Source organism: Chiloscyllium plagiosum, unplaced genomic scaffold, assembly GCF_037043375.1.
Source record: "Chiloscyllium plagiosum isolate Xiang-an unplaced genomic scaffold, Cpla_swu_hap1 HiC_scaffold_11, whole genome shotgun sequence".
NCBI lineage: Eukaryota > Metazoa > Chordata > Chondrichthyes > Orectolobiformes > Hemiscylliidae > Chiloscyllium > Chiloscyllium plagiosum.
The window spans coordinates 35,342,580-35,369,833 of record NW_028270149.1 but is presented as its reverse complement, the minus strand read 5'-3'; the positions used below and the strand labels follow the sequence as shown (position 1 = coordinate 35,369,833).

Below are 27,254 nucleotides of genomic sequence, written 5' to 3'. Positions count from 1 at the left end.
ACACAAGGCGACATCTCTCCTTCCAGGAGGCTATAGAGATTATTGAAACCAGGTCAGATGTTACATGACACCAGGTTATTGTCCAACAGGTTTATTTGAAAGCTCAAATTTTCAGAGAGCTGCCCCTTCACTTCACCTGATGAAGGAGCAGAACTCCAAAAGCTTATGATTTCAAATAAACCTGTTGGACTGTAACCTGGTGTCATGTGACTTCTGACCTTGTGCACCCCAGTCCAACACTGGCACCATCATATTTGAATCCACTCAGAGAAGGTGAGCAATTTTTCCTTTAGTTATATTTCTAATCTTCAATATTTCCAGCACAGAGTTCTGAATGCCTGTAACACAAGATCAAAATGTATTCTTTGGGTCTTGGCCAAAATCACTTTATTCAGCATATTCTTCCCAGCGCTGTTGCAACATTACTGCCATTTATACCTCCATATCAAATGTCAGTGCATTTCAATTATATTCCTGTATGGTATGTTGAAAATTGAGTAGTTTCGATTGACTAAATTGGAACAATCTGACAGATGCATCTTCTTGTTTCTATTCATTGATGGGATGAAGGTGTCACTGGACAGGCCGGCATTCACTGCTCATCCCTGATTGTCCAGAGGGCAGTTAAGAGTCTGTAACTGAAGAACACAGACTCAATATTATTACAGGGAATTTGTATGAATGGTATAATATTTTGGCATCCTGGCAACAACCCTGACTTCGAGGTGGATTGGAGGAATCTATGATTATAGTTTTGTTAGTACACCATCAGAAAAGGAATGAGTTAGTTAATTGAAATTTAGGAAGAAGAGGCACGATGAGAGGTTGAAGCAGAGTGTCAGTATTGGTGGAGACAAACAGTTAATGTTTCAAGCTCAATAGCAGTTCTGAAGAAAAGTTTAATCAAACTCAAAACAATAGTTCTATTTCTTTCTCCAGTGTTTTGAGAAACACAGCATTGCACTCTACATTTCTTTTTTAAAAAAGACCTTCAAAGGGAAAGGGAAAGCAAACACTAAAGTAAGAAGTTGGCAGCCAATGACTTCTTTGCAATGATAGAGTTCAAGCAACATTGGGGGCAGTTTTGCTTCACACATCAAGTAATAAATGATCCTGAGAAGTGAGCTCTGAAAATATTGCTTGCACTGAGCAAAGAGGGGCTTTGTAGAATTAACATGTCTAGTCTTTCTGGGGATAATCAGAAAGATCCAGAAAAAGTATTGAAAAGCTCTCTAAGATCATCTCAAGGTAAGAATTAACTTCAGGGTTGGCACACTCTAAATAATACAGCACCCCCAAGATTTGGTTGACCAGTTTTGTTGGAAGGTGCATGGCAAAGAGCATGTGTGTGACCAAGCCTAACTGTAACCTCACAGAATGATTGATTGTCTGTGATACCCTGTTTCTAAGACCCAGACTGAGTAGTGCTGTGGGCTGAATTTTTCCAATATTGTTGGGGCCCCAAGGTTTGGATCCTGAAAAAGCACAGGTCGGAGATGCACTGACAGTTGGAATTTTCAGGAGGTGGCCAATTATGAGTTAACCTCACATTCACCCTCTAATTAAAGATGGCAGGCAATGTGCCCAACAGATGAACACCAGTGCGATTGTTGCAGGTGGGCAATGCTGAGGCAAGTTTGAGAGCACAAAGGTGACTTAACGTGGTAGCACTTGGAAGATGTTTAATATGTCAAAAACGTGAAGATCTCAGGACTCAAAGGACTTTGAGTGCAGAGTAAGGTGTTTGGCTAAGGTTATGATCTTGGCATTTCTGTGACCTTTTGAGATGCACAGGGATCTGTGGGGTAACCTAGTACATGTTAGGGTGGCACAGTGGCTCAGTGGTTAGCACTGCTATCTCACAGCACCAGGGACCCAGGTTCAATTCCAGCCTTGGGCATCTGACTGTGTGGAATTTGTACATTCTCCCTGTGCCTGTATGGGTTTCTTCTGGGTGCTCCAGTTTCCTCCCACTGTCTAAAGATATGCAAGCCAGGTAGATTGGCCATTCTAATTTGCCCATAGTGTTAGGTGCGCCATTCAGAGGGAAATGGGTCTGGGTGGGTTACTCATCGGAAGGTCGATGTGAACTTGTTGGGCCGAAGGGCCTGTTTCCACACTGTAGGTAATCTAATCTAAAAAATGAGGTACAGAAGATTAATATGCAACTCCAGCAAGTAATTGGAAAAGCTAATCAAATGTTATTGTGTATCACAAGGGGAATTGAGTATCAAGGTTGGTCTGTATGTAAGAAGAAACATCGAGTGCTTTTGACAAATGACAGCTTTTTAAAAAAATTCATTAATACAATTGTACGGGTTTGGTTTTTAGTCAGAATTTTAAGAGATTTGAATCACTCCCATTCCGTGGTTCTGGACACTGGACTTATTAATCAGGATGTAGTGCAAAGGTAGTAGACAGATGTTTGAGGTCAAAAGAATCGCTGCATTTATTTATGTACAGAAATGGTAATTCAACAATAAAAGAAAAATGTAACGTAACAATACAAGAAAAGCTAACACAACATTACACTATTATTTAAATGACACTGTTAATTAAAATACACAATGATTTCGAATCACAAAACATTGATACCACCACCTCCTACCCCTCACCAAGTTAATACTCTGGGGTCTTGGAATTATGCTCAGCACTCTGAATGCAGTTTTGAAGTTTGTTTTATGTGTTTGCTCTGGCTTGTCATACCCTGAACATGGTAGGTGATATCGGGGAGACTGCGGGTCAGTGGAGTTGAAATGCCCATCAGCCATGATTAAATAACAGAGTGAACTCGATGGGCCGAATGGCCTTAATTTCATTCCTATGTCTTATGGTCTTATTGTCTTATCTAGCTGCGCAACTCCTCTGGATTGAGTCCGCTCATGTAGTTAGGTGTATATTGGATCTATCAGTTGACTACTTGGATTTTCTTTACTTTTGCTGGTTTGTTGAGCTCCATCTTCATCTCAGTTATGCCTGAGGACTTGTAGTGTCGGTTGGGTCAGTTGGTGCTTTGATTTTTGCCGGTCTTGGTTCCGTTTAGCATGGTTAGTTGCGATTGTTGTTGAGGTTTTCCATCAGTCTTACGAAACACTCTCTTGGTGTTCCTGTTTCCCGGTACAGAAACTCTAGGTTCGGATACTTTTGGTTCAGATTCCTCCCAATGTGAGATTCGGGCCTCCAAATCTCCAGGCCATTATATTGTTGATGTTCTCTTTGAGTGCTTGATTGGTTTAATGTTCAAAGTTTAGACAAGGTGTTAATGGTCTTAAATGGTGTTGGATGCTGGTGATTGTCACAGTATCTCTCTTGATTCCACACTGTCTGCATGAATTGGTATCTTCTATGAACTGGGTGGCCAGAAGTCATCGTCTTGGGGTTATATCCCTTTGATTTCAGGTTGATTGTCTCAATCCAACATTTTGCATTTATAATTTACACTTTCCATCTGAGAATGTGTTCCCTGCTGACAGTAGTGGCTTCCAAATGCCATTCACAGGTCTGCTGGTAGTTTGTTTTACCCCTCAGTCAACCCAGCGCAACTTTTGTAAGTTTTAAAAGACCAGAGATCTATCCGTGTATTCCCAATACTGGAGATTTTGCAAAATATTACAGGATGTGGGCACTGTCGTTTGGGCCATCACTCCTCCAGACCAGTGGGAAAAATTTCATTTCATTTGTGTGCATTGTAGGTGTGTGTGGACGATGACACAGTATCTTGAGTGATTTTACTACGTATAAACTGGAAAAATCAATTTGGTAACAGGACCCTGGATGAAGAGCTCATAGAATCTGCTTATGCAGCAGATTCTTAAAGCAACACCTTGCGGAAATAACCAGCCAACAGGTTATATTAGAATGGGCATTCAAGACTAAAGACACTCCTTGGCAGCATCCACCACCATCTGATTGATCTATGAACAAAAATTCCAGAAGAAATGACCCACCAAAAGTGGCTGACTAAAGAATTTTAGGAAAATATCAAATTGACCAAAAAAAAGCAAAGCTGAGTGACAGGTCAGATGAATAGTCAAAATATGAAGCATGGCAGAGAATGTTTGAAAGATTAATTGGGGTTAAAAATTAGAGTATGAGAAGAAGCAAGCTGGAAATATAAAACTCGATAGCTAGAGTTTCAATGGGTATCTAAAAAGGAAAAGATTAAATAAAATGCATTTTGGTCCTCAAGCAAGTGAGATTGGGGAGTAAATAAATAATAAGGTAGTGTTGTATGAAAAGAACAAATATCTTGCTTTTGCCTTCACTTTCAAGGATATAAAACATCTCAGTAATAACTGTGAATCACAAGATGGAAGCCAGAGAGGAATTGGCAGAATTACAATTACCAGCAATCAGATCTAAGCAAACTAGAGCTGGTAGCTTACAAATATTTGCATCTTGTTGGACTTCACCCGAGGCTGTTGAAAGAGCTGGCGAATGAAGTAGGAGGTGTATTGGTATTATTTTTCCAAAAGTTACTAGATTCTGGAAAGGTTCTATCACAGTGGAAAGAAAATCTAACTCCTCCAGAAGAAAAGGGAGGGATGCAGAAAATGGGAAATTGGCCAAGTTAGTTTAATGACAGTTGTGGAGAAATGCTGAAATTGATCATGAAGGAAGTAACAGCTCTGCACTGAAAAACACTCGCAATGGTCTGAAAGATTCAGCATGACTTTGTAATGGGAAAGCAGTTTATTGGAGTTCTTTGAAAGAGCAGCGGATGCTGTAGAAATGGAGAACTGATAAATGTCAATATTTGGATTTCCAGAAGGAATTTGACAAGATGCTACATAAAAGGTTATAATACAACTTAGGAGTTTATAGTGGAGGAGCTAAAATGTTAGCATAGGTGGAGGATTTTCTGGCTGGCTGGAAACAGGCTTACGCCTAAATAGGCCTTTTTTTTAATTGGCAGGATATGATGAGTGCAATTCCATAGGGTTCTGTGCTGGGCATCAGCTATTTTTCCCAATTTACATTATTCATAATTGGATGAGGGGGTGTAGTGGCATGGTAGCTAAATTTGCAGAAAGATAGGTAGGAAAGAATGCCATGAAGAGGACATAAGGAGAATGCAGACAGACAAGGATGTGCTGAGTGAATGTGAAAAAATCTGGCAGATGGAGCCTAATGAGAGAAAATATTCACTTTGGTTGGGAAGAGAAAAGAATCAGAATTACTTAAACAGAGAATAACCACAGAAATGAGGTGCAGGATGATCTAGGTCAGAGGTGGGGAACCTTTTCATGATGGAAGGCTGCATTATGTTAATTGTAATCTAATAAGGCCGCATCCAAAAAACTTCAATTATATATTCATCAAAATTCACATTATTTTGTAAAAATCTAACTATTATGTACTAACTAAAAAAAGAAAAAAAAAGTTAATTCTAAAGTTAACTAACCATTTAATGACTTTGTTGTGACTGCTTTTTGTAAGAAAGCATTTGAGTATTTGATTGCAGCATGGAGGTCTGCAGTTTTATCTGGTCCTCTAGCTGGGTATTCCTCATTTGTGACCTTAAGGGCGTTGTGATTTTGGTTAATATTAATAAAACATAAAAGATTTGTTCTGCAAAATTTGGATTCATTCAAAAGGCCACACACACTGGCCTAGAAGGCCGCAGTTTCCCCACCCCTGATCTAGGTGTTCTACTGCACATATCAGAAAAAAAGATTATATGCATACAAAGCAAGTAATTAAGAAGGCTAATGGAATGCCATCCTATTATAATAAGAGGTTAACATAAAAATGATGATATACTTCAATTATATAGGGTGTTAGTGAGATCACATCTTGAACACACTTTCTGTTCTTAAGTAAGGACACCATTTAAATATGCTGGAATCTGTTCAGAAGAAGTTTGCTAGATTGGTACCTGGAGTAAGTAAGTTTCATTGTGAGGGAAAGTTAGACTGGTTTGTTTCCATTGGAGTTCAAAAGAGTGAATGGTGACTAGATTGAAGTACTTCACATCCTGAACCATCTTGAGAAGGTGGGCATGGGAGAAAGCTTTCCTTTTGTGGGTGAGTCCAGAACTGGAGGGTGTTATGAACAATTTAGGACCACCCTTTTATAACATATGAGGTGATTTTGTTTTTCCCTCTGAGTATGGTATGGCTGTCGTAATTGTGGGGATGTTCACCAAGCTGGGAAGCTGATTTGCAGACGTTTCATCCCCTGTCTAGGTGGCATCTTCAATGCTTTGGAGCCTCCTGTAAAGCGCTGCTGTACTGTGTCTTATAGAATTTATTTGGTTCCCTTCTTGCTACTTCCAGTTGCCAGTTCTGGTTGTTCGTTGCAGTGGCCGATATATTGGATCGAGATCTATGTGCTTCTTGATGGAGTCCGTGGGTGAGTGCCATGCTTATAGAAATTCTCTGGCTGTCTTCTGTTTGGCTTGCCCTATGATCGTTATGTTGCCCTCATCGAATTTGAGGTCCTTGTGTGTGGCTACTAGGGACAGCTGGTTGCGGCGTTTAGTGGCTAGTTGGTGTTCATGGATGCGGATTGCTAGTTGTCTGTCTGTTTGTCCGATATAGTATTCTGTGCAGTCTTTGTATGGAATCTTGTCTTGCACATGACTGGTATAGGGTGTGACTTTTGAACTGTCTGCCTCAAAAGGCAGGTGGAGTCATGTTCTATTTAAAACCATTGAGATGGGTTGATTCTAGTTAGGCAAGGGAATTCAGGCTTTTAGGGTAGTAGATAGAATTCACAAAACAAACAAAGCTGTCAGGATCTTATTGAATGAATTGTCGGGTCAAATGGCCTACTTCTGCCTTGAATTTGTATGCCTGTATGTTCTCTCCCTCACCCAGAGATATTGAGATCAACTATTGTGATCTAAAAGTTGCCCAGATTGAGCTCCATTAACTCAACACCAACTTCATTCAAACCTGTGACCTTCTGACCAAACAAATTTTCAAACAACTTTCAGCTATTGAGAAAACTTTATTTTTCTATTTGGTGCTGAAAGGTGACTGAAGGGATTAATATAAAGTGATGTTAACAGGAAGATCGCATAAGTAATATTGCACCATGAAGTGTGATTAGTCAGGACAGTTAATTTTATCAAATAGCTTTTAAAATATTATAATTGAATGATATTCTATATATTTGCATTTTTATTTTGAGACCTCAGGAATATTTTAGTCAGAAAAGTGTTTTTGCAAGATTCAGTTCACTCATTACCTACCACCAGCTCCTAACTAGTAGAAAAAATTGTCAAAGTGGGAATCAGAAAATTTTAAAATCAGATTTTGGAAAGGCAATCCCATAATTCGTCCTAAATTGCAATCAACAAATGATTCTTGTCTCTGAACTTCAAAGTTGACCTTTTATATGTTCTCAAGGTTCAAAATGAAATCAATTTTCTCCAGCTACTCTAAGTAATAGGTCTTGTCAGTTAATGCAAAAACAGAGTGTTCACAGAGTCCTTAGCTTGTTACCAATGATGCCTAGTATTGACAGATCTAAAGTGACTATGACATGTTCTTCAGTAGCTATTGGTATTGTCAGCCTTTTTCATCTATTAAATGATGAAGCTGACTGCACCATGACTGAGGTAGGTCTGTTTGGATTTTTAAAATAAATAGTGACAATTGACAATCAGTGTGAAAAGCCCTAATTGTTTTCTGAAATTCAGCATGACTTTGCCTGGCAGTTGAGTGCATATGTGTTTTAAAAACCAAAATTTATATTCCAAAGAGTTAATCACATCCAGAATCAAAATAATAGGTTCCACACCATAACAATGACACTTCAGACCTGTCCATGCCCTATAATTTTGTTCCTGTATAACTTGGGAACATGAGCTTAAAAACGTGTTGCTGGAAAAGCACAGCAGGCCAGGCAGCATCAAAGGAACAGGAGAATCAAGGTTAAGTCTACGGAACCGACTGACCCCGCATGGACTCCCCTTAACCTCCTTCCACCTATCGTATTCCCAACGCCCCTCCCCCAAGTCCCTCCTCCCTACCTTTTATCTTAGCCTGCTTGGCACACCCTCCTCATTCCTGAAGAAGGGCTTATGCCCGAAACGTTATCCTGTTCCTTTGATGCTGCCTGACCTGCTGCACTTTTCCAGCAACACATTTTTAAGCTCTGATCTCCAGCATCTGCAGTCCTCACTTTCTCCTAACTTGGGAACGTGCTAACTTTTATTTAGAATTGTAAATAGGTTGGTTGGCATCCTTCTATCTGTGACAGATGATTGGATTGCAGCCTCAGAACTTTAGTGAGATCAAACAAGATTATCTACTACATTTCTTTGATGGCTGAACAAGCTGCTTCTTGAAAGGCAAATTCTCCCACTAAAAGCCATAGATGAAGTCGTAACTTGCCAGTCGTGTTGGATGCTCCCTCTGAGATCTTATTTGCAGGATTAGCATTTGCTTTGAAGCTTTTGAAACCAATTATCATCGTGGTGACAATCATCTGTCCAAGGTCACCTTTTGCATTGATCATTGGAGTTTCCTGTGTGTTATGATTAATGTTGAAGGTGCTCATGTGTCTTTTGTTTGCAATTTTCATAGAATGGTAAACGGAAGGAGAAAGAAAGGACTTGTGAACCCAAAGGGTAGTTGAGTAACATGCTACCAGGAAACCAAAATAAAGCAAGCAATTTAAATGATCTTGAGACAATTGGATGCAAGCGTAATGGAGAAGTAAGTGTAGGATGCAAGAAGTTAGAAGGGCCCTTGTGCCATTTCGATAACATCCCCATCTTTTGAGACAGGAGGCATTTAAGTCTCAACTGTTCCAGATATGTGTAATAACATCGCTGAATAGGTTGATTTAGAAAATATGTGAGAAAGTAGGAAGTAAGGTTTGATCTTTAAATGCACATTACTGTTTACAATCTGTTATTCTGAGATTCTTACCGAATGCTAACTGATTGTTACAATAACATAATTTGCTGGGAAAATTCAGCAGGTCTGGCAGCATCCGTGGAGAGAAAGGAGAGTTAATGTTTCAAATCCAGTGACCCTATCTACTGGACCCTCCTCTGACTCCTAAGTGATTGATACTCTCCTGTAATTAACTACAAGTTAGTGATTATATCCCAATCATTAATCCTCCAGTGCTGAGAATATCATTCAACAACTGCAGGGCACCATCTGATAGCAAAATAAATTAAGGAAAAATTGAACAACTGTTGTACCAAATCCTCAAGGTATCAGAAGAAATGGTTGATTCATGGAAGTGATTTCAAAACAACAATCTCATCTTGTACCTGATAGATATAAGGAGAAAGTGAGAACTGCAGATGCTGGAGATGCTGGAGCAACACATTTTCAGCCCTGATAGATATAAGCCTGGGGGTTACACAAAGCTAGGATATCCCAGAAACCCTCCAATGATGGGAATACCTTCTAAACCCTATAAAATATAATTTATTTCTCTTCATTAATAATCCTCAGCAATGAACTGGAAATTATTTTTCTACGTCTAAAGTCATTACATTTCAATCACCAATCTTGCATTATGGATATCGTCACATATCAGACAATTTTAGGGTGCTTGAGCTAAAGAATAACTGAAAGTTTTCAGGGAAAGTTAATTTAGATGTTTGATGGGAGGTTGATCCACTCTGATCTGATATAGCTTATTATAGGCCCCTTGGTAAAGTTGCAAGTTTCTCACATTAGGTTTCATCTTAATATTTATGGATGGCCGACTGATGGAACACTTTGGCAAACTCCAGTGAAGAAACCATAGGAGTTTTGATGTCTGGGCCTTTCTTAAATGGTACCCTTTAACTGATTGCCCCAAATGAGTGACCAATTCAGCTTGTCAAATTTAGGAAGACCATTGTTAAACAGCCCAGAAGTCTCTGCACTGGCAGCAAGTTAGGTCTCGACTTAATAACAAGACCTAGAGGGAGGTGGTACGGGACACAAGCAGCCCAGATTGTTTATTTTGACCCAAGAGGAGTAATAACATTTCTAATGAAATCAGTTGGTGAATAAAAATACATCCTCTGATCAATTTATAACATGGGTTCCACTCTAATTCCACACAATTGGATCCCTATGTTTTTAATTGTATCTGGCTTTCCACATTAAAACCGATTTACCTAATTGACTCTTGAAAGTTCTGGTTCTAAATTTTTGACTGTGACCCATTTGTAGACTCCCAAACCAGCAGAAATAGTTTTTGACTATCTCCTTCTTAATATCTGGAAATGTTTAAGAAAATTATCTCTTCCATCTAAATCTAATCATCAAAATTTTAGTGATAATACTTCTCTGCTCTATCCCAATATTCCGGATTGCTTTAGTATCCACAACACTCTTGAATTAAGACTTGAAGTAAGGCATCAAGTGAAAATCCATAGCCATCTAGTTGGTGTATTGAAAAAATCAGAACTCCTTGTGAAGAAATTGTTCCACACTTTAAGTCTATGTGGTTGATCACTTCGGTTGAAATTGTGACTAGATCCATTTATACCACAAAGTTGGTTTATTTTGCTAGTTGGAAAATGGCAGGAAACCCTGTCAGATTTGTGGGGAGTGTCCAAAGTGCCTTGCTTACATGGTCATCATTGGGCCTTCCCTGCAATTGATGTTCTCTGCTGAGTCCTTCTAGGCAATTAGAGGATTCCTGTTACATTATCAGTTCAACATCCGTTTACTGAACCTGCAACTCTCTGTGTTGTGACCAAAGTCTGAAGCCAAATGTCTGTATTTCACTTGCCTCTCCATTTTGTCTGAGTGCTATTACATTGGACTTCAGCTCAACTCTTGAGAGAAAGAAATTTGAGACGGTGATCTCATGAGGTGCCCTTGCTCTAGAGAGTCTCAGTTTTCACAAACTCTTATTAACTACAGTCCAAAGAATCTGCTTTCCTGTATTTATAGATTATTTAGATTATTGTTGTCTATAGTTCCTTTTTAAATGTTGTTTCCTCCAGAGCATCTTGTATCAAACACAAAAGGAATGCACAGCAGTTTTAAATAATTAATGCTTTAAGCTTACATGTACCACAACAAGTTTGGGATACCAAAATACACAACGCTCTTTGCATAAAATTCCTAGTTACATCAAATTCCCCACTTATTACAATGGCATAGTTACATGGAATTGGTTTAGTCATTCAGAAGCCCATGCTATCTCTCTGGAAATGTGGATTCAATTGTCAGAACAGCAGGTGATGAAATTTAAATTCACTTAATAAAATTGGGGATTGAAAGCTCGTCTCAGTATTGGTGATTATGGCAAATATTGTTGATTGTCATAAAAATCCATCTGTTTCACTATTCTCCTTTTCAGGAAGAAAATTTGCATCCATATCTGCCCTGATCGACATGTGACTCTAGATCCAAAATAATTTGGCTGTTTCTTAACAGTTCTTTGAAATGACTGAGCAAGCTATCCCTTTCAAAGGCAATTAAGGGTGAGCAAATGCTGGTCTCTCAGCAATTCCCATAGCCCATGAAAGAATGGAGGATAAGAATCATGTTGCACTCCTTTTATGGCCATTCTGTTGGTAATTGCATAATTCATTTGTGTCCTTTGAGCTATCGGCTTTTCAATGTTGCAATGCCCTTGAGAACTGACTGGCTGGTTATCCAAATTGTATGAGTAATGTTTTTTCACCTATTCTGTGGTACATATTTTACTTGGATGCAAAAGCGTTTCAGATTTTACTGGATGCAATCACTCAGCTTTGGACAGTTAGTAATTAAGGCCTAGATTTTGCCAGTGGTGTTAGCTTTTTGGGAGGATTTAATTCTTGTGCTAATACAGTTTCTTTCAATGATAAATGTGCTTATGATGCATTAATGCCATCTTGAAGTTAGCATAGTGGAATGTATTGGTGATGCTTAACACCAGAGTGATTAAAAGCCACTTCAACTCATAATCAGGGGGCGGAACAGCAGAAAATAAACACGTTCCTAATTTTCAATGACAAATTGCAGCATTAATGGCTGTCAGCATTTAGACCAAGTAAAGGTTGGTCTTAATGATATTATATGACTGGCAAAAATGCTCAGAGAAGCAGATTCCACTGAAATCACTCAAGTAACAGGATTTGCAAAACAGCTTGAACATGATGAGCAGTGCAGGCAGAGGTATTAAAGTATAGTCCAGGTATATTATTTTTAATAGACTAGCACAAATTTCCAAACTCCAGTGGCTGTTTTGAGGTATTTGCCAATGTCTGAAAGGCTTCCTTTAAGGCTTTTGAGAATTCTAAATATATTATCATTTTCAGTACATTGTGTTATCTTTAATGCGGCAGCGGTGACAGGAAACACAGCTCTCTCGAAATCAGTCACCAATCAGCCCACCATGTCTTATAGGGAGCACAGCAAGGGAATGTCAACTCCAATAAAAAGGCATGGTAAGAAGGCAGAACAGAACGGTGAATTGAAAGTGAAAATGCAATCCAGTATCATCCAGATTGATTGTACAGGTATCTTGGTTCAACAGAGTGCTTCAAGAAAGCACAAAAGGTCAGTCAAAATCCATTAACAAATTTCCCTTAGAACATCCTGGCAATCTCTCCTGAAGGCTTTCTGTCCCAGTGGATTACATGGCTTGCGTCAATTTCACACCTCCATCGTCATGTTTTCTTGATAAGCCTAGCTCATAAAGATCAGATAATTTGATCAAGAAGAGCATCATGGAATTAAATACTGATCTGAAAAGGAAATCCTGCCTGCTATTACTTAACCCCATGGGGTATTAAGGCTAACTGTACTATTCTCCAAAACAACTTCAGGTGATTATCTTGACATTGAACTACCAAAGTCACAATTCGTACAGAGCTTGAAAATAGTATAAGGCAATGTTAGGAAAGAAATCAGTGAACTTGTCTACACATAGTGATGAACAAACTTCCAGCTACTGTGAGGCACAATTTGGAATGACTTCAGGAACAGTTGAATACTAGAAGAGATGGAAATTAAGATGGACTAAATGGCCTTGCTCATCTATCATTAACTGGACCTTGTCCTGGTATAAATCTCTTGTAATGCATTTAGCATCTACAGCACGAGCAATCCTGGCAAAGCTTTTCAGCCTAAGTACACTGTTTTAATATTTGAAAACTGAGTCCAACAAATTTAATACTTGCATTACTTGAGACTTTAGTATAACTAAAGAGGAACAGGTCAGTTTGGAAAACTATCTAACTGAGGTAAATCAGTTGCTGGGAAATGAAGCTGTCATGCAACAACTAAACATTCTGGTTGTTTGATCTGTTGGTATCCATGTTATCTGAACAAAGTAGTTGTCCACTTGTGGTGAACAAAGAACAAAGAAAATTTACAGCCCCAGAACAGGTCCTTTAGCCTTCCAAGCCTGTGCTGATCCAAATCCACTGTCTATTGCCCAATTCCTAACAATCTGGTGGGAAAGACATTAGTGATAGCACTCTGGTCAATGAGCCAAAGTGCTCACTCAGTTACCTGGACAACTGTATGTGTGGGGCCAAGCAGAGTTCAATATCAACCTTTCATTCAGAGTTGCTTGCTTCTCAAAACTTAGAACATAGAACATAGAACAATACAGCACAGAACAGGCCCTTCGGCCCACGATGTTGTGCCGAACATTTGTCCTAGCTTAAGCACCTATCCATGTACCTATCCAATTGCCGCTTAAAGGTCACCAAAGATTCTGATTCTACCACTCCCACAGGCAGCGCATTCCATGCCCCCACCACTTTCTGGGTAAAGAACCCACCCCTGACATCTCCCCTATACCTTCCATCCTTCACCTTAAATTTATGTCCCCTTGTAACACTCTGTTGTACCCGGGGAAAAGGTTTCTGACTGTCTACTCTATTTATTCCTCTGATCATCTTATAAACCTCTATCAAGTCACCCCTCATCCTTCGCCGTTCCAACGAGAAAAGGCCTAGCACTCTCAACCTATCCTCGTATGACCTATTCTCCATTCCAGGCAACATCCTGGTAAATCTTCTCTGCACCCTCTCCAAAGCTTCCACATCTTTCCTAAAGTGAGGCGACCAGAACTGCACACAGTACTCCAAATGTGGCCTAACCAAAGTCCTGTACAGTTGCAACATCACTTCACGACTCTTGAATTCAATCCCTCTGCTAATGAACGCTAATACACCATAGGCCTTCTTACAAGCTCTATCCACCTGAGTGGCAACTTTCAAAGATCTTTGAACATAGACCCCAAGATCCCTCTGTTCCTCCACCTCACTAAGAACCCTACCAATCTGCTGAAGTACAGTGTGAAAAAATGTGAAGCTGTCGATTTTTGGTAGCAGAAACATGAAGGCAGATTATTATCTGAATGGTGACTGATTGGGAAAGGGGTAGGTACAATGAAACCTGGGTGTCTTTGTACACCAGTCACTGAAAGTAAGCATGCTGGCAGTGAAGAAGGCAGATGGCATGTCCGCTTTCAGAGTGAGAGGATTTGAGTACAGGAACAAGGATGTCTTGCAGGAATGTACAGGTTCTTGGTGAGACCACATCTGGAGTGTTGTGTTCAGTTTTGGTCTCCATGTCTGAGGAAGTATGTTCTGGCTATGGACAGAATGCAGCAAAGTTTTGTCAGATTGCTTCCTCAGATGGCTAGATGAATCAAGAAACTGGAACAGTGAGGATTATATTCATTGGAGTTTAGAAGAATTAGGGAGGATCCCTAAAACTTAAAAATTCTAACCAGACAAAACAGGGTAAAGGATGTTTCCTGTGATCCGGTAGTCCAGAATCAGAGGTCACAGTCTCAGGATACGAGGTAGGCTGTTTAGGACTGAGATGAGAAATGTCTTCACCAGACGTCATGAACCTGTGGAAATGTCTGCCACAGAAAGAGATTCAAGCCAAAGTATTGAATTTTTCAAGGTGGTGACAGGTTTGGTTCTTATGGCCACAGGGATCAAAGGGCATGGGAAGAAAATGGGGACAAAGTACTGAGTTAGATGATCAACTACCATTTAGTGTTTCCATATTGCTTCAATAAATTTCAAATGTGGATCTACTTTACGAACATTCTGTTATTTCATTATGCAACAACATTGTGGCGGTTTTGAGGAGTCCACAGGGATAGCTTATTTTTTTCCGCGGTAATTTCTCTCTTAGGTTCTTCATTTACTACCCACATTTCAGCCTGATGCTTTCAAATATTGCAAAATTGGCGATGTAACACTGTAGAATAAAAGCAAAGGAATACAAATGCTGTAAATATGAAACAAATGCAGAATGCTGGAGAAACTCAGCAGGTCTGCATCCATGAAGAGATATAAAATTGACAGTTTGTGTCTGGTATAAGTCTCTCCTTTAGTTCTGAAGGCTGTTTCTTCTCTGCAGCTAAAGATTCCCATTGCCAGTAGGAATATTTCATTTTTATCAGGGAGAATTTAAGGGCATGTGTGAAATGCTTCATCTGTCTTCCTGGTAAATGCATATTGTGACAAAACTCAGAGTAGAGCTTATTTTGGAAGTCTTGTCAGGTATGTGGACAATATTGCCCACCCAATGTAGCTGACTGCGATCAGGATGTTGGCGTGTTATTTGTGTTGAACAGTGTGGTGCTGGAAAAGCATCTGAGGAGCAGGAGAGTTGCCGTATCAAGCATTAGCTCTTCTTCATTCCTGATGAAGAGCTTATGCTCAAAACCTCGACTCTTCTGCTCCTCAGGTGCTGCCTGTCCAGCTGTGCTTTCCCAGCACCACACTTTTCGACTCTGTTCTCCAGCATCTGCAGTGCTCACTTTCTCCCTGTTATTTGAGTGCCTGCCTTGCAGTGGATGGCAGGATTTTGTGGAGGCATCACTGATATTTCTGAAGTGATTTCATGTGTCTGTTGTGTTGAGATGATCGCTATTTTTCCTTTTTTTTCTATCATCTTTGGAACTACATTGATGTTGAGAATTAAACTTTGACTGCCATCTTGGTTTAACAAAAATATCAAGAGGAAAAAGACCGATGTTTACTCTGGGAAATTGGCCTGGAAAGATAATGCAGGATAACTACTGCTCTGAAGTTGCTGTAGAGGATTCAACAATGAGATGTTGGTATGCTTAAGGTTTGAAAGCTGGCTGAATGTTGGATTGATCAATCAAAGAAGACTGGTGCTGGCACGCCAGCCACAGAGAATATTGCAAAAGAAAGAGAAAACAACGAGTGAACTGGTGCTGACTGGGGTTTTGTTGTTGGAGGAAGTTTCTGTTTTGCAAGTTGTTGGACTGGGAAGCTTTTTTTTCTTTTTTTGTTGAAAGTTCGGAGAAAACATCCCCAGTCTGTTTTTAAAAGAAGAAAAATTGTCAGCAGAGGTCTGTGGAATCTGTTTGCATTGACCAGTGAATTCAGAAAAGGAATATAATCCTACATGTCTGTCGTACAACCATCATCAGAGGATTTCATGAAGGCTTGGTGTTCATCATCAAAATAGTTGTAGAACCAGCATGTTGCATTTCTTTTTTGCTTTTATAATGTATTCCTTAACTGTGTCCATCTGTCAGTGTGAGTGGGGGCTTTTCTTCAAAGAAGATTTGGCTTAGATTGTAGATTTTAAATAAATTGCTCTGTGGTTTATCTGTATTCTGATAAAGTAACATTCAAGGTTTTTGTAAAGACGTTTAGTTCAGGTGTCAGTTGTCGTGATTGTGGGTATGTTTGCCAAGCTGGGAAATTAATTTGCAGATGTTTTGTCCCCTGTCTTGGTGACATCTTCAGTACTTTAACGGAAACGGAACCAAATAAATTACAGAAGACACAATACAGCAGCGCTTTACAGGAGGCTTCAAAACACTGAAGATGTCTCCTAGACAGGGGATAAAATGTCTACAAATCAACTTCCCAGCTCAGTGAACATGCCCACAACTACAACAAAGTTACATTATTAATAATAAATTGTTAATTTTTCTCTAATTTACAAACTTGGTGTCCAAGAGCAGAACAATTGAGCAATTTTTGAGAGTCATTGAATACTTTAATTTCACTGTTACAAATCCAGTGATAGTGAGGCTGATTTTGTTTGGCATGCTGTCCCTTTGTCATAAAAGCTTTACCTTAACCGTATATCCAGTGCATTCAGAAAGATTAATGACCATGTAGATTATGACATTGGGTTTGGGTTTGATGCTTTTATTTTGAAACATTATTCGTCAGATGACCAGAAGGTGCGCAGATACAATGGAGGTCATGTTGAATTTCATCAGCGATGTTTGTCCCCATTGAGAGAGGAGGCTGTCAAGGTACAGTCAGCTTTTCCATAACGCGATGGTTGCGTTCTTGTGCAACTCCATGTTAGAGAAAGTTTACACCTTAGAAATAGCGCTTAAAGTGTTGGTGCTGTAATCACATTACAGCCAACACAATTTGAAAAGTTTAGAAACAGACTCCCCAATTCGTCAATCACACTACAGCAAATTCGCATTGATGAAACATGCGTTATGACAGAACAACCTGTATGAGAATTGATGCACATTGTTCACTCACTTGCCATGGATTTTGATAGCAGGAGACAGTATTGTTTATTGGGAGTGGGCTGGAAAAGGGCCTTTTGCATCCCATATGATTAGTTGAAGTCCCATTCTCTCAAATGCCTCCATGAAGTTTTCAACGACAATTTGGAGTGTTTACACATTTCAACATCATGTGCATGCAGCAGCCCCGATGATGAGGTTTGACAGGTCTGGGTTCTGGATGAGAGGTGCTACAGGTTAAATAGATTCCTGCTCATCCTTCAGATTAACCACACTAGCAGGATTCTTCATTGATATGGAGCAGAGTGCTACATCAAGAAAGATGGAAAAGAGCATTGGAGTGGTGATGCAGCATTGCTTGACCCTAGTTTCCACATGCATTGAGTCTGTGGTGGATCCATGAGTGAGGATCAATGCTTGCATGTTGTCAATCCAGCAGGCAGAGCATGGCAGATAAATTTCTGCAAGCAATCAGGTTTGAACATGACTTCCCATTTGATGGTGTCAAAGAGCTTTGTGAGATCCAAGATGGTTCTGCTGCTGCTGCTGCTGTTTGCCCTTTGAATTTGTTTTGCTGTGAAGATCATGTCTGCTATGTCTCTTGATGGATGAAATTAGCATTGTCACTCCAAGATGGTCTCCTCCAGGAGGATTTCTTCAGCCTCCAAGAGGAGGTGATTAGGGAGAATTTTTGCAAGAACATTCCTGTGGCAGGCAGCAGGGTGTCCCCCTCTCTAGGTACAGCAATCAGTCTTAAATCCATTCTTGAAGATGGACCCAACTACAGGATCTCAGAAATCTTCTGGAACATTGTTCTTCTGCCTGTTGAGGGAGATTCGGTGATGTATATGTATTGCTGAGGTATTTTAGCACGAATTTTATTTGCAATAATGGCCTTGTTGGTTTGCAGCCGTTGGATGACTTTTTGAACCTTAGGTGAAACCAGGGCTTTGCTGAGGTGTGAGCAGGCAACATACTATTGGATATGTGTCATCTGTTCATAGTGGGTCAGACATTTGGGTGTTTGGGCAATAAATGCTCTTTAGTGTGCTGAAGGATCCACACGTTTCATGGCTGTCAATGAATTGCTGCATTTTCTGCCCATTCTGCATGTTCTTTAGGGTTTTATTTTATTTTTGGTGAACCACAGCTTTCATTTGTCTGTAATCCTGCTTTCTTTCATCGGCTATTGGTGGCATTTCCAGCTCGGAGACCTTGTGCTTGTGATTTAGCAGTGTCTGGAGTTCCCCAACCTTCTCATAAAACCAACTTTTAGGCTTCCTGTTATCGAACCCAAGTGCTATTTATGGGTGCTGTTCTTGATGGATCTAAGGACAAACCAGTCGCTATGGATTTTCTTGGCTTATTGTTTGTTGAGTGTCATCAGGTTGGCTATATGTCACTGTCTGAGTGGATTTGCCATGGACTTTGACTAAATTACAGTGAACCACTTTTATACTGACTGAAATTGGGGAACTTTGTATAAATAAAAATATCAAACAGGGTTTTTGCTTGTCTGTTTGGTTGAGTCACTCAGAGGCTAAGTACACTGGATCATCACAGGAACTGACATGCCATTTCTCATTGTAATTGCAGGGGGGACAAAGGAAAGCTCTGCTCATTAAGTAAATTAACTGGAATTCATTTTATCATTGAAGAACTACAAACCCAAAAGTGTATCATGGGTGTTTGTAGCTGTTAGGTACACTTTCTTGAATATGAGCTTCAAAATCCCCTATATATTAGCATTCTGTCATTCTCAGCCCCACGTAGCAACACAGTCATCAAAGATCTAGGATTCTCTGAGAGGGTGTGGCTTAAATTAATAGAACTTCCAAGAACTTTCAGCTGAAGAGGCTCAATAGAGCAGCAAGTCACAATTACTATCTCCACCATTACCAAAAAATGTTATGTTAAAAATCACACAACCATCAGGTTATAGTCCAACAGGTTTATTTGGAAGCACTAGCATTCGGAGCAGTGCTCTTTCACCAGGTGGTTGTCCAACTGATCCACCTGATGAAGGAGCAGTGCTCCGAAAGCTAGTGCTTCCAAATAAACCTGTTGGACTATACCCTGCTGTTGTGTGATTTTTAACTTTGTACACTCCAGTCCAACACCAGCACCTCCAAATCAAAAAATATTATGGTTGACAGCAAGACGTGCTATTAAGCAAAGGCCAGGTCCTTTCTCTTCTTTACTGTTAAATATCAATGAAATATTACTTCTTCACCATCACATCTATCTCTGCTGACACCTTCAGGGATCTATGAACGTATACACCAAGGTTCCTTTGTTCCTTAGTACTCCCGAGACTCTTAGCATTCATTGTATATATGCTTGCCTTATTGGACCTTATCAGAATTAAATACCATATGCCATTGCTCTGCCCTTTTTACTAGCTGACCAAAATCAGACTGTAGCGAGACCATTTTCCTCACTGTCAACACAACCTTCAATTTCTACATTTACACCCAAATCTTTAACATACACAACAAACAGCAAGGGCCCTGGCGCTGATCCCAATGATATGCCGCTGGTCATGGCTTCTAATCACAAAAATAACTCAACTGCTACCCTTTGTCTCCTATTTTCAAGCCATTTTTGCATTTAGATTGCCAACCTGTCTTGGATCCCATTGCTCTTAGCTTTTGGAGCAGCCTTCCATGTGGTACCTTGTCAAAGGCCTTACTGAAGTCGATATAAACCATATCAACAGCACTATCTGCATCAATATATTGAGTTACCTTTTCAAAAACAACTCAACAAAATTAGTCAGCGAGGATCTTCCTCCAACAAATCTATGCTGCCGATCCCTAATCAATCCATGCCTTTCCAACTGTTGATTAATCCTGCCTCTTAGGACTTTTTCCAAGAAATTCACTACCATTGATATCACTCGAACTGGCCTGTAATTACCTGGCCTATCCCTTGCAATCCTCCTGAAAGACAGAAACCACATTAGTTATCCTTGAATCATTTGACACATGACCGGTGGCCAGTGAAGTGTTAAACGTCCCTCCAGGTGTCAGCAATCTCCTCCTTTGCCTCCCATAGCAGCTTGGGTTACACCTCATCAGGCACTGGGGATTTATGCAACCTTAAGCCCACTAAAACCTGTAATACTTCCTCCTTATTAACCTTAACATGTTTGAGAACTGGATATTCCATCTGAAACTCCCGGCAATGATATCTTTCTCTTTTGTGAGTGCAGATGAGAAATAGTCATTCCGACCTCACCCGCATCCTTTGCTCCACACGCAGATTGCCCCTTTGGTGTCTGATAGGCCCCACTGTTTCCATGGTAATCCACTTACTTTTAGCATACATATAAAATGCCATGGGGTTTTCCTTAATGATATTTACCAAAGACATTTCATGGCCTCTCTTCGCCCTCCTAATTTCTTCTTTTAAGCATCCTTGACATTTTGTATCCTTTTGAAGCATCTTCCCTGTTTTAATGTTTTGTACTTAACTTTCTCTTTTATTTTATCAAACTCTTGGTATCCCTTAATATCCAGGTTCCCTGGACATGTTGCCCTTGCCCTACATTCCACCTTCCAGTCTGACCCACTTTTTTTCCTGACAGACCTGTACAAGTTCCATATCACAAAGCCTCAAATGTAGAACCCTCATTCAATTTCTGGTCCCTTTACAGCCTCACTGTTGCAGATTTTGACCTGCAACCTACCACTGTACCAAATTCTCAATGGTTGAAGTCTTGCAGGAGTCTGAACATTGTATGCTACAATTAGATGCGTGGCAGAATCAGGTGTGACCCCAATGTCAAAATAGCGGTACAGTTGCTCAGTGGTTAGCACGGCTGCCTCACAATGCCAGGGACTCAGGTTCAATTCCAGCTTCGGGAACATTCTCCTCATGGACGTTTCTTCCGGGTGCTCTAGTTTCCTCCCATCATCCAAAGATGTGCAGGTTAGGTGGATTGGCCATGCTAACTCATCCTTAGTGTCCAAGGATGTGTAAGCTAGGTGCGTTAGCCATGGGAAATGTGGTGTTACAGGGATAGGGTGGGGCAAAGTGCTCTTCAGAGTGTCAGGGTGGGTGGACTCGATGGGATGAATGGCCTGCTTTTTCCATACTGTAAGAATTCCATGATTCTATGATAATGTAGCCAAATGGACAGGTCGTTAAAAGGCTAATGAAATATTTTTACTAAAAAATAATCAGACTGAAGCAATATAGGTGCTGTGAGGCAGTTTTGCTAATCACTGAGTGATCCTGCTGGCAACTTGACTTCAAGACCATTTTGCTCCAGCTTTTGAGCTTTTCACAAGTGGTGTGGTGTGATTCTCACTAAGCAGCAGCAGGTTGCCAAATGATACTTAGAACTGATTGTTAAACATCTTGTTAACAGCCCAGTATACCTCATTAATATTTAGACAATAGACAATAGGTGGAGGAGTAAGCCATTCTGCCCTTCGAGCCTGCACCACCATTCAATACGATCATTCATGGCTGATCATCCTGTTCCTGCCTTATCTCCATAACCCTTGATTCCACTATCTTTGAGAGCTCTATCCAACTCTTTCTTAAATGAATCCAGAGACTGGGCCTCCACTGCCCTCTGGGGCAGAGCATTCCACACAGCCACCACTCTCTAGGTGAAGAAGTTTCTCCTCATCTCTGTCCTAAATGGTCTACCCCGTATTTTTAAGTTGTGTCCTCTGGTTCAGCACTCACCCATCAGCGGAAACATGTTTCCTGTCTCCAGAGTGTCCAATCCTTTAATAATCTTATATGTCTCAATCAGATCCCCTCTCAGTCTTCTAAACCCAAGGGTATACAAGCCCAGTCGCTCCAGTCTTTCAGCGTAAGGTAGTCCCTCCATTCCAGGAATTGATCTCGTGAACCTACGCTGCACTCCCTCAATAGCCAGAATGTCTTTCCTCAAATTTGGAGAGCAGAACTGCACACAATACTCCAGGTGTGGTCTCACCAGGGCCCTGTACAGCTGCAGAATTACCTCTTTGCTTCTATACTCAATCCCTATTGTTATGAAGGCCAGCATGCTATTTGCCTTCTTCACTACCTGCTGTACCTGCATTTAGATTCCTGTTTTACCAAATTCATCAAATCAGCTTGCCATTCAGAAAACAATGAAACCTGTGTAACCTGAGCAAGTGGATTCAGCTTGCTACTTGATTTGAACTACCTGCATTTGGACACTGGGCACCAGCATCTCAGGGCACACTCCATGGACAGCAGCTACACACACACCACATCCAGAGAAATTGACACCCGACATATGCTATCCTCTGAAAACCCTCATTACCCATCTTAAATTCACTTACAGGACTGCACGACATTTATCATAGAAATGCTGCAGAAGGACATTCTTCACTGAAGGATTTGCTCATAGGCTTCATGAGGTTACATATCCAAGCTCTTTGCTCTTTAACTCCCTCTCAGCCTCCTTGAATGCTCACAACATCTCTGCCATGCATTGTCTCCTTAGCCAGATATGCCAGGTACATGTCACTTCTGGCATACCATACTGTTTAGCTCAGCCAAACAGTGAGGAAGCTTGTCATGGACTTCAAGGGGATTAGCCTTAACTCAGGGAATCAAAGCACAGTAAGTCATGGGCAACTTCCGTTACCAGGCAACACCCTGCTTTGGATGGTCAAAGTCAAAATCCTTTGCTCATAGGGGTGAAGACCTACCAACCATCACAGAATAAGGATTCACCCAGTCAGAAAAGACATGAGAAGGAATTTCTTCTGTCAGAGGCTAGTGAATTCTGATGAAATTAATGGTTTACTTCTGTTTCTTTGTCTTATACTCTTTGTTTTATTTTTAAAATAATTTGCATATAAAACCAACATCATGTGCATGCATTTTCCAATGTTTATGCTTGTTTAGCCCTCAGTCACTTATCTGTCTTCATAAACTGGACAATCAGCATTGCAAGAGTGTATTATTTACGAAACCACATTTAAGGTGTGCAGTGAAGTTTTGAGCATTTGAGGGCATGTAGATTCTAGTGGAAGAATTCTCTCATTAATAAGACTCAGACAGTTTGTCCTTGAAAAGTGCTTTGTTGATTCTATATCATAGAGTATTAGAATAGGAAAATATGGAGACAATGATGATCTCCTTGCAAAATATTTTAGATTATGACTGGTTCCTGCAGATGGGGAGTTAGCAAATGCTGTAATTTAAGAAAGGAGGGATAGAGAAAACAGGGAACTACAAACCTGATGACTCTCAATCAGTAGCTGGGAAAATGCCAGAATCTGTTGTCAAGATTGTGATAAATGTGCATTTGTATGATAATGATCTGATTGGGCAGAGACAACATGGGTTAGTGAATGAAAATTAATGTTTGACCAATCTGTTGGAGTAAGACACTATTTTAAGAATTGACAAAAGGAATTGGTTGATATTGGTATCCTTTGATTTTTAAAAGGCTTTTGAAACAATTCCCCACAGGAGGTGTGTGAACAAAATGTAATAAAATGGGGAAGGAGGAATGGATCGAGGTTTTGTTAACACACAGAAAATAGAGTATAAATAAATTACAACCTTTTAAAGCCATTTGGATAAGTACATGAATAGGAAAGGTTTGGAGGGATATGGGCCAGAAGCAGGCAGGTGAGACTATTTAGTTCGGCATGGACTGGTTGGACCAAGGATCTGTTTCCGAGCTGTATGACTCTGTGACTCCATTCTTGTATTCGCAGCTATGGGCACCAGCTTTTCACTGTATACATACAGAATATAAGTGTAATATTTCCAACTTCATGGATGACACAAAGGTAGTAAGGGAGATGTGCTCTGTGAATATGCAAAATGGGTACAAGAGGAATTTCGTAGACTTAGTGAGTGGGCAAGAGCATGGCATATGGAATATAATGTGAGGTTATCCGCTTTGGGTGGAGGAAGTACAGGAAATTTCTTTAAGTAATAAGTTCGCAAGGGCTTATCAAGAAAGAGACGTTGGTCCTTGTCAATAAGCCATTGAGGCCTAATGTACAGATGCAGCAATTAATTTAGAAGTCTAATGGTATGTTAGTCTTTATCTCCAGAGAATTGTGTACACGAGTTCCAAAGGTTTGTGACAATTGAGTAGAACCTTAGTTATGCTGCCCTTTGGGTACTGTGCGCAGTCTCAGTCTCTTAACACAGGAAGGAATTATTTTTACAGGAGAAGAATAACAAAGTTCACCAGACTTGTTTGCAGGATAAAGAGAATTGTGAAAACTGGGCCTGCATTCTCTAGAATTTTGAACAATGAGAGATGATCTTATTGAAAACTGCAGAAGAGATAGGAAGGGTAGATGCAAGCCGGATGCTTTCCCAGGATTTGGGATTGAGAACCTGGGACACGATATCAAAAGGTGTTTCCACTTTGGACTGCGCTGAAGATAAACCTCACTCAGATTTGTGAATTTGCAATTTTCTATCTGAGAGACCTGCAGAAGCTGAAATATTGAGTACATTTAACGTAGAGTTTTATACGTTGTCATATACAATGATAGGAAGGATATGAATATCGTGTGGGGAAGATATTGAATGGTACAGCAAGCTTCATTGCTTGAATGGCCACCTACTGCTGGCCAACAATCCCCTCTCAAACTATGCCACAAAAAAAGTTAATCAGCTATTATTTGCCATTGATGAGCCTTATGTGCAAGTGGCAGCTGTATTTTTGTTTATGACAATAGATATACTTTACAAAGAACTGCTTGACTGTGAAGTGCTGTGACATGCCTTTATAACTGCAGATTCTTTGTTTTGTGTGGTGGAAATATTTGATTTGTAATTTGCAATCTGCAGTGTCAACTATTTCATTAAACTTACTTTCACCGACTGACTTTCTATGGGACGTTTGCATGTTCAATTCCATTTTGGCACAGCATCCTGTAAAGAACAACTGGAGTCTTTGTGTACAGGGCAAGCTGTTGTATATCTCCTTTTAGGTTGAGGGATTGTTAATCGGCAGCAGAGTCTAAAAGATGGAAGTTGTAATAATTAATCTACGTTAAGTTATACACCAAAAGCAAAGCATTGAATAAAAAGATGAGCTTCAGAGAGGGAGAGTTGGAAGTAAAGCTTTTTGTATCTCCGAAAGCAACTAAACGCTGAAGGACTGAAACCCCATCTTTGTAAGAGTTAATTTGCAAGACTAGGAATTTTGTTTAGCAGTAATTAAGATTCATGCCATTTAAAAAGAAACCTGCATTGGAATCGACAAACCCAGAAGCTATTTTGTGTGTGCATTTAAATATCACACCTTCAACATTTTTGTATCTTTGCATGTCAGGCTTGACATCTAAAAAGTAGCATAGCACATTTCTGGAGGAACAAGGGAAACTTTGATGGAAACTTCATCGAATCATGGAATTCCTCCAGTGTAGAAAGAGGCCATTCAGCCCATTAAATCTGCACTAAACCTCCGTAGAGCATCCCACGCAGACTTCCTTGTTTTCTATGTTTACTTGCAGATATGTATCTTGTGGTTGTTGCTGTCTGACTACCAATTGCTTCAGCTATTGGACAGAATCTTCTGAGTTTGGCAGATATTCAGACTATTGCTGGAAAAAACATTGAGGCACCTCAGCTGATGGGCCCAACAGATTTTTTCCGATCAAGCAGTTTTGAAGACATTGGTGGGTCTTCATTTGGAATCAGGACCCAAGAAAATCTTTTGGGACACGAGATGCTAACCAATCAAAAGCTAGTAGATCATGTGGTTTGCATTGTCACAGAGTTAGATTAGATTCCCTACAGTGTAGAAACAGGCCTTCGGCCCAACTAGTCCACATTGACCCTTCAAAGAGTAACGCACCCAGACCCATTCCCTATATATAGCCCTGACTAATGCACCTAGCACTATGGACAATTTAGCATGGCCAATTCACCTGACCTGTACATCTTTGGACTGTGGGAAGAAACCAGAGCACCTGGAGGAAACCCACGCAGACACAGGGAGAATTCCAAACTCCAACTGGAATTGATCCCGGGTCCCCGGTGCTGTGAGGCAATAGTGCTAACCACTGAGCCACCGTGCTGCCCAAGGGTTCAAAGCTGACTGCCAGTAAAACCAAACCAGAGGCCAAGGACCCAAGCCAAAGGTCGGCAACATGTTGTGGAGCAAGGAAGTGCAAGGAATGTGGGTTACTAGTAGTGGGAACAGCACAGATCAGGAACCAGGTGTAGAAGCAAGGAAAAAGGAGTTGTTTTTACCCGACAAGACTAGAGATAGCCCCAGTCAGGTACTGAGTGCCTTTGAGTGAGGATCATCCCATCCCACAAGCAGATTGCAAGTTTATTTTTCTGTTGGAAAAGACACGTACGCCACAAGTGTTGTTTGAGAGCCTTAAGTGCTATGTAAGTGGCCACTTACGTTCTCATCTCATCAGTAGACTGGCCTTTCCATCAGAACTTAATTTGGATGGAGATGCAAAGGCGTACGTGAATTGGTTATACCCCCTCCCTGCCTAATTAAATGTCTTATCTTATCTTCTCCAGATGATACACCCCCTCTCCTGCCAATTAGATGAGACAGAAAGAAATAAGCTCAGTCAGGCAGGAACAGGCCAGGGCAGTGTTCTTTATGCAGTTCAGGTAGGAGCTGGGAGCAGATGTGGTTAGGGGACTATGAGGTGGGAGGGTATGGAAGGGACTTTTCCAGAGGAGATGAGGACAATGACCATCCTGGAAACAATGGTAGTGATGTGGTTTACCAGTTCTGTAAAGCAGGAGACAAAACCCTGTCGTTCCTGTCTAGAAAGATAGACATAAACCTTAGTGAACTTACAACGCCAAAACTTCTAGTCACCGTATTATGTAATTCTGGTCACTGTATTGGA

The 27,254-nt window shown here is 40.4% G+C and overlaps 1 protein-coding gene across 8 annotated transcripts in view; it reads left to right on the top strand.

The window, feature by feature from the left end:
- tenm1 (teneurin transmembrane protein 1) overlaps positions 1–27,254 on the top strand; it is a 2,430,772-nt gene that overhangs the window by 1,537,428 nt on the left and 866,090 nt on the right. The window contains exon 6 of one of the 8 annotated variants that reach the window (XM_087991974.1): positions 6,279–6,354. The exons of the other annotated variants lie outside the window; for them this stretch is intronic. The gene's annotated coding sequence lies outside the window, so the exon portion shown is untranslated. The remainder of the gene's footprint in view (positions 1–6,278; positions 6,355–27,254) is intronic. 8 annotated transcript variants of the gene reach the window in all.